This window comes from Halyomorpha halys, unplaced genomic scaffold (genome assembly GCF_000696795.3).
Source record: "Halyomorpha halys isolate HHAL.00 unplaced genomic scaffold, Hhal_1.1 Scaffold1348.1, whole genome shotgun sequence".
In the NCBI taxonomy this organism is placed as follows: Eukaryota; Metazoa; Arthropoda; class Insecta; order Hemiptera; family Pentatomidae; genus Halyomorpha; species Halyomorpha halys.
The window spans coordinates 366,189-374,175 of record NW_027115660.1 but is presented as its reverse complement, the minus strand read 5'-3'; positions in this window follow the sequence as shown (position 1 = coordinate 374,175).

The window sequence follows — 7,987 nt, the reverse complement described above, 5'->3', positions numbered from 1 at the left end:
ACAGTTTTTTATTTGTATAAAATAATAATTTTGAGTTATATAATTAAAATACTGAATTAATTAATTTAATAAAATTAAGAATTATTTTTCTGGCTTAGATCAACAATAACCAATGTTCATATTCCAGATCATACAAAAAGGAATTTAAAAAACAAACTGAAGGTTTCAGAAAGGAAAATGAACACATCTTTTAATATTTTAGCCTTCACAGAACGTTGTTTGACTATGCTTGTAAGTGTTAAATTTTTGAATGACAATGCTACTAACAAATGTAGAAATCTCTGAAATCGGACTTTGATTATTCCTTATCCAAGCCAATATTTGATTGGATTAATAAGCAATAGTGTTTATGAGGAGTGTAATATCAAAAGTCCATATACCCACAATATTTAAAAATATGATTTGATTTATATTTTTTAAAAATGAATAGATTTATAAACTGTAAAAGTTTTATATGTAGAATTTTATTATTTCAAAATAATCCTTACTTTTGAGGAGTGGATATTTTGATAGATTACTCCTTACATGAAAATTCAAGCAATCAATGTTTAAATAAAATTATTTAAAAACTGTAAAACGGAACTCAGAACTTCTAAAAAAAAAAAATAGTTAATTATTGAACATCGATTGTTATTTAAGTCTCCAGAACTGATGACAGATTACTTCATAAAGCATATGTGATAAACTAGATAAGTAAATTGTTCTTCAAACAAAGTGATTATAAGTTCTTTCATAGATAACGTTGTAAATGTAAGAGTAAATAAATTTATGTACAAATTAAAGAAACATAGTTATACTTCTCTTTGATCGATTTCTCAATATCTTATTATTATTAATAATAACTATGTTTTGAATATTAATATTAACTAACTCCATTTTGTAATGAAAATTTAATCATAATTAATTTTAATTGTGTTTCTTTTACAAATTTGTATTGTATTTAATTGTGGATGTGCCTTAATTATGTAATCATGATCTCAAAGAGATAAAAGATATTTTGAAATCTCTCCAGGTACCTTCCATAAGAACCAGTGTCTTTATAGTGGCAATACATCTAGATTTATTATTTTTGTAGATATTGTAAATATGAAAATGACTGATAATATATAAAGTTAGAGTTTTAATTAAGTGCCTTAAACAACAAAATCTAAAAGTCTTCCTTATTAATTTTTTTGTTGTTTGTTTTATTTGTATAAATTGTGTATACGATATTGGGATGTTTAGAAATTAATTATGTACAAATAAATTTCTTTAGTAAATATGCATTGTTACTATTTTCTTATTCCTTACAAGTTATGTGTTAATACATATTTTATATTAATATCTGTATTTTTTACAGTGATTATGAAAACTTTTAAATTTGGGCTTTCGACGGAAGTATACATTTAAGGGTATAAAAAATGGCCTGTTTGTGTTTGTATGTGAACTACTTGCTCAGAAAGGAAAAGCTGTATGAAATTTAAATTATGTATTTAACGTGCATGCCTGTAATGTAACGGTAACGTTTTGGTTAAATTGACTAACCAGAGGAACCGACTTTAATATCAATTTTTCATCATTATCTCCAAAAGTACTCTGACGGTGTTCATTATAATGAAATGGACTTTAATATCTGTCGGGTGTTATTTTTTGTTAAATAGTCGGACCAAGCCAAATTTTCATGAAAGCTTTCTTTTACTTTGAATTTTATTTATTTAAAATAATTATCTATCTCTAATTATACTATAAATTACCACTAATTAAAGAATGGATAAATATAAAATATGAAAGAGTTTTACAAATGGGCATATGTAAGGCAGTGTTCAGTGTCAGTCATTCGAAATCAAGGGAACATCCAAAAGCTGAGTATCAATCTGTTATTCTTTTTCCATCCTTCCTCAGCAGAGATTTCGTACACACAATAAATCTAATATTAAAGAAAATTTGAGCTGATAGCTCTGATCACCTATTATAATAAATGTTGATTCTTCGTACAGCTGTAACTCAGCAAAAACTTTATTCGGGAATAAGCAATATTCATATTTACCATAAAATGCATAATGAACCAAATAAAATTATATTTATTTTATGAATATTTCTTACAACAAAAATAATATTTTCTTCATTTTTGTTTCTTTTTCTTAACTATAATAATATGATATGAACTGATTTCTCCATGAATTGAGTATATATGATCTTTTCATTGAACGACACATGTTAGTTGGATTGATGTATCAAATACATTGCTTTTTCTTTCAATTGATATTGCTCTCACTTTTTAAATATATAAATCTTATCTGGCCCTTCATTAAGTAAATTATTAAAAGCAATAGGCTGTTTGTATACTATATGCATTCTAATGAATGCCAAACTTTCAATTTTCCAGTGAAGTTACTTTCTCTTAATATTTCAACTCAAACAACAGATAAATAGGTTTCTTCTATTCTAAAACACTTGTTAAACAAGCTGATTCTTCAGTAGTGAACTCCATACATTATACATTATATGTATAAAGATAATTTTAACTCCAATATTTTCTTGGATTTTTTTAAAGTAAATTTAATTTGCAGCACATGTTTAGGTTCAATGGTTTTCTTAAAATGGTGGATAACCAAAAGTAAAGTAAAATTTGAGATTTTTTTTTTAAACTGTTGAAGTTGTAATTATTAAATTCTAATAAAAAAGATTAATATAAATTGAGAATTGAATGCATAGAACACTCAAATTTGAAAAACTGTCTTAAGTGTCAATTATTATATTTTTGCCAAATTATAATAACATGAAAATATATGTAATAAATTCTTCATATTATACCCACTCAGTTTATATTTTAAATTTATACAATTTATTAGGATATTATAAAAAAGGTATTAATTACCAATCGAACTATTTTCCAATGTTTAGGTTATCCTCTATTTTTAGGAGATACCCTGACCATAAAATTTCTCTCACGGGCTGAATAAGAAGCTAATTAAATTTACTTCAAATTTGTTAAACATGATTTGACGATATTTCACAAAATAACAAACAGTTACAACTGTTTACTTTTTGATAAGTAGTTTTTTTTTTTAATTTCAAGTTGTAGACAATTTTATCGACTTTAAAAAGTAAACTGTACCATCATTTTTTCGGCCGCGTAGTTTAGAAGTTATTTAGTAATAATTGATAAGTTTGCTAATTTCACTTAAAACCGAAATATTTTTATTTTTTGTTTTGACTGCCGTCAAAATAGCCCTGACGAAGCCCTGCAATGTGGGGCGAAACGTTGGCTGATTAAAATAGTATAATTCTACTATTTGAGTTTTTTTGACCGCACCCGGACCATATTCCTTTCATCGAAATATTTTAATATTGATGTCAGATTTACTACCGGAATCATTACTAATGAATAGTTACATCATATTAAAATTGTAATCTTAAAATATAATAAGTAGGATTAGAGGATTTTCTATTAAATACATATTGCTGTACTGATAAATATGTCCACAAGTACTAACTCAATTTTTACGGTTTGGATCATTTGAGATCAATTTTGACCAATTTAATTTACATATTTCATGTAATTTTTATATTTTATAAATTTCAATGTATTTAACTCCATATTTCTTTTTCTTCTTTACGTCAGAAGTTGAATAAGTATGGAATAATAAGATTACACACATATGTACATATTTGGCAATTCTTATTTTATACAATCAAGAGAAAGAGAGAATAAGTCTTATTCTCATTGAAATAGTTTGACATGTCATAAATTTTGAAAGTTTATAAGAATCTTCTAAGAACCTTAATTTTTAAAAAAAATAAATTCTCATTGTTTGCAGTAATTAAGAATAGATAAATACAGATTTCGTTATCTTTTGTTAATAAAAAATAACTGTTGTATTCTTGGATGTAAAAAAAACGTTAGTATTCTTTCTTTCCACCTCAAGAACCCAAAATATGTATTTTTATAAAAACAGAAAAATAAAAATGATTTTTTCAAAATTTTCCCCATCCCAATATAAAAATAGTGATATTTTGAACACAAGTCCAATCTACTTTAAACTTCGGAGCGTAAATAGTGTGGTTAAGTGAGTGAACTCTCAACTCTTAATAGGGCTATTTACGATGGTATGTTAAATGTAAAATATTTTACCATGTTAAATGTTATAAGTATAGGATTGTGAGCAGCCCTATTTTAAGTCATGTTAAATGTTCAATCCATTAGAGCTCCTAGCGGATTTTTTGAGCAACTTATTTTATAACTTTTCCTTCCAAAAACTTCATGTTATTTTTTACTTCTAAGTTTTGATTAAAGTAATTTATTACGTATGTGAAAAGAAGAGGTTGTGTGAAAACAACTGAGTGCCTGGTTGATCTTTTGATTTGTGAGGAACAGAATCAAGATCTAATTGACAAACTGTCAAAACATTATTATTATTGTCATCCATTGCCTTATTAGTTATAAAAACATCCAAAACAATACTAACACAAACTACAAGCAAGTAACCTAACACAACAAACAAAATGATGACGAGCTCAGCTGGTCTGTTGCGTGATGTCATTCTCCATTTAACAGATCTAGTAACAGACTTTCAACCATGTTATATTATTTGTGAGTTTTAACGTATTTATTCATTAAATTATTTTATTTTATTAGTACTATTGTTTTTTTGTTTTTTTAAACTTATTTATCCATTCAAGTGTTTCCTGTAACCGGTTTTTTATTATATTTTCCTTTTAATCTATGGGTTACTCTTATTCTCGTAAAATGTATCTACTTGTTTGTTTTTGGTAAACTGATCTACTGCTGTGACTATGAATGATGGTCTGATCTCACATTGCCGTCTAATATTGAATTTGTTTAGGGGGTCACTGAAGAGGATCTAGGAGGGTGAATTCCAGAGAGCGAATTTGTTGATCGGGTGAATTAAAAAATTGTGAAATGGTGAAATTGGAGGAGCAGAAATGAGAAAGAAAAATAGGAATGATTTGAAACATTTGTATTTGTTGTACAGACCGAAATTGATTGTAAAAGGAAACTGTAGGGGGAAAAATTTGTTTATTATATCTTATTATTGTATCTCTTTTTTTCTGATTATACTATGTATGTGTAATTTATATATGTCCGATTACGGATTGATAAGTATGCTGTGTGAGATAGCAACCTGATGTATTTAGGCAGCATAGATAAATAAAGTATTCTCTATCGTTTTAACATGGTAAGAAGGAAATATTTCTCCATTTAACATAAGTTTTTCCTTTCAACATGTTAAACTAAAGATCATGAATACCACTAATGAAGAAATTTTATGAACTTTTTGTCTTCAATATAGGATAAGAAAGTTGAATGATTTTTTTTTTTAAGCCTTACCCTTCGGGATTATGAATTGACTCCAAAACCATTCAAAGGAACGCCTTGGGACTTCGTACAGTGGCCCAAATTCGAGAGGTCCAATTTTTCATCACTTTTTGTCACAGTGACATCTCATAGATAAGATCTGTTAAATTAATCTTTAGGTTTTAGAAAATTTATGGCTTATTAGCTTTTATGTAACTCCACAAAAAATAATCAAGGAGCGCTAAATCACACAATCCTGTAGGCCATGTATCGTCGCCGTATCTTGAGATGAAAAACCCGTTGAATTTCTCTTTCAATAAATCGACTATCTCTCTGGCGGTATGACAGTTGGCGCCGTCCAATTGAAATCTGATATTGTCATGTCTAAACAGATTTCAACTTGTTAGAAAGGTGGTGGAATTAGCAAGCTCGGAGTTTCTCTCACACTCTGTCATCAATTCGGTATTTTTCTGAGTGTTTCACCGAAACCTGGTGAAGACATTATCTGAAGAAAACTTTGAAAGCACTTTTCTCAGTTTTATTGCATTGCCTATAAAGAAACGAGAATCGACAAGTCAGAATACAAAAATAGCAGCTGTTCCAAAGATACAAAAAAATCATTTTTGAGTTCTGTTAAGTAGAAAAAAGAAATGTTATTTCCTATCAACAAATGGTTCAGTTTTTACCTAGACTATACAAAGGATACAGTAAATGTAATTAAAAAATAAATATTGAAGTATTTAAGATGCACACTCCTCGAAGTTTACTTTCACATAAAATTACATGCCGGAAAAATCTAATATTTTTCATTCGGAGCTCTATATCTTAAGAACTACCTACGACACTGAAAAAAACCTAATAGAATTTCATTTAAAGTAGAGTAAATTTGCTAAAATAAGAAAGAGCTCTTTTTTTGTTCAATAGTTACTTTGATATAATTTTTTAAAAAGTAACATTTCATAGCGAAATAACGAAAATCAGTTAATTTATTTATACTTAAGACATACAGATGGCTATTAGCTCTAAAATTAAAGCTATTTTCGTGTACTATAAAGTGTTTTATAATATTTACCATCCTAGGCATTGTAGTTTCCATGATATTTGCCAAAATAAATTTACAAAATGATGATGTATAGTTTTTTGGACAAAATATTTGATTAATGAAAAACTATATTACAGAAACCATTAGACGACAAATGTATTGTAAAATGGTCTCTAACGCTTATCTCCTTAGAAATAGTAGTTTTCACAATATTTGCCAAAATAAATCCACAAAGTGTTGATTTCTTCGGAGAAAACATTTCATTTATGAAAAGCTATATCACAGGAACCATGAGATGTTTGCCAGCGCTCAAATTAAAGCTAGTTAAATGTAATACACAGTAGTTTAAAGCGTTTATGGAAGTAAAAGCATTAGTTTTTATGATATTTGTCAAAATAAATTCACAAAATGTTGATGTTTCAATGTTTTGAAAAAATCGTTGGTTTGTAAAACATTATATCTTAAGAACCCTTAGTCGTGTAGATATGTGTTAAAACTCAAATTAAAGATATTTAAATGTACTATGAAGTAGTCCATAATTAGTATTTCTGTAGGCGAATTTGTTTTCATGAAATTTGTCGAAATAAATTCACTAAATGTAAATTTCTCAATACTAATTATGTCGTTTTTCACTTTCAGGCGCTTTTTAAATATTGCTCGATTTAACTTTCTTAAAGTCTCCTCTTCCCGTTTCAAGCAAATACTTCAAAAGTTATATAGAACCGTCGCTCCCCGGGGGTCTTAGCATGTATATCGAACAACCTACTCGCTATAATAGTCTGTTTAAAAAAGTCAGATAAGTAAGGCTACCATGTTTGTTATATGATAAACTATAATTCAGGAACTATAAGATTAACAAATGTGTATTAAAACAAATATTTTAGAGAATTTATTCTACTTTAGATAATGTTCTATAAAGGGTTTTAGTGTAGTTAGTTTTAAGAATATGGAGCTCTAAATGAAAATTGAGCATACATTTCAGGTTTGTCTGGAATAAAATAAACTTCCGGGGGCGTGCACCTTAACTACTTTAATATATATTTTTTAATGACATTTACTGTATTCATGGTATTGGCACGGTAAAGCTGAACCATTTACTGAAAGGAAATAACACAATTGTTTTTTTATTTAACAAAACTCAAAAATGATTTTGTATATCTTCGGAACATCTGCCATTTTTGCAGGTGATCTGACTGACAGACTCTCATTTCTTTATTAGCAATGCAATAAAGATTCAAAAAAGTCCTATCAAAGTTTTCATCAGATAATGTCGATTTTTTTGCAAAGCCCCTCGGACAATTAAGCCCACCATATTACTCCCATATTTCTTGCAATGCAAATGTTTAACGTATGGAATTGCCGTTTTAATACTTAAGTTTAACCATTTCAAATATATAGTAACTTATCTCGATAAATGCCGAATAATTATTGACTCACCTGTTTCATCCGCACCATTAGAAAATCAAACACGGTTGCTGTTTCCCAAGCTCCCAAGATTGATTTTCTGGTCTTATGGTCAGATATTGAGTTGCTGCTCTCCGTCCTTCCTTTTCTCTCTTCTACTCACTCCTGAAGGGACTATTGTCTTTTAACTTTTTATTATTGATAGATTTTTCAAAGTAAACCATAATGGTTCCTATACATCC